Source organism: Hipposideros armiger, unplaced genomic scaffold (assembly GCF_001890085.2).
Source record: "Hipposideros armiger isolate ML-2016 unplaced genomic scaffold, ASM189008v1 scaffold_407, whole genome shotgun sequence".
NCBI lineage: Eukaryota > Metazoa > Chordata > Mammalia > Chiroptera > Hipposideridae > Hipposideros > Hipposideros armiger.
This window is the reverse complement of record NW_017731757.1, coordinates 891,784-892,760: the sequence shown is the minus strand read 5'-3', so window position 1 is coordinate 892,760 and position 977 is coordinate 891,784. Positions and strand designations below refer to the sequence as shown.

The following is a 977-nucleotide window of genomic DNA, read 5'->3' as shown; positions in this document are numbered from 1 at the left end:
TTAAAAAAACAAACACTCACCCTGTGCTAGAGGCTGTGTCAATAAGCACTTTGCCTTGTTGAATCCACACCACAACCTTTAGGATGCATGTTTTGACCCCATTGTACAGATGGGGAAACTCAAGTCTACAGAGGTGAACTAGCTGGCCCAGACTCAGAGAGTTGGAGCGGGAAGAGCTCAGACTTGAGCTTTCATGCCTGGCTTCAAGGTCAGTGCTCCCAAATGTAGTATCTATGTCATGGAAGATGTTAATAAATAAACTTGCACACAACCAATCAACCCCCAAAGCTTTAAGAAATAAATCACCAAATCAAAAAGTAACAGCAATGTACCTACAATGGCCAAATCCAGACCACTGACACCACCAGATGCTTGTAGGAAGTGGAGCAGCAGGAACTCTCAGTCATTGCTGGTGGGAACGCAGAACGGTAGAGCCACTTTGGAAGATAGTTTGGCAGTTTCTTACAAAACTAACCAAACTCTTACCATATGACGCAGCAATAGAGCTCCCTGGTATTTACCCAAAGGACCTGAAAACTTATGTCCACACGAAAACCTGTACATGGATGTTTATTGCAGCTTTATTCATAATTACCCTAATTGGGAAGCAACCAAAGTCCTTCAGTAGGGGAATGGATAAATAAACTGTGGTCCATCCGCACTGTAGAATATTATTCAAGACTAAAAAGAAATGAGCTATCAAGCCATGACAAGACTTGGAGGAACTTTAAATGGATATTACTAGGTGGAAGAAGCCAATCTGAAAAGACATCTTGTATTATTCTAGCTATATGACATTGTGGAAAAGGAAAAGTACAGAAACAGTAAAAAGATCCGGGGTTGGGAGAAGGGGGATGAGTGGGCAGAGCACAGAGAATTTTTAGGGCAGTAAAACTATTCTGTATGATGCTACAATGGTGTATACTTGTCATTATGCATTTGTCCAAACTTACAGAATGTACGCCACCAAGACTGAA

The 977-nt window shown here is 41.6% G+C and overlaps 1 protein-coding gene across 1 annotated transcript in view; it reads right to left on the bottom strand.

Annotated features, from left to right (window-relative positions):
* Positions 1-977, bottom strand: part of DZIP1 (DAZ interacting zinc finger protein 1) — a 69,632-nt gene that overhangs the window by 27,411 nt on the left and 41,244 nt on the right. The window lies entirely within an intron of this gene.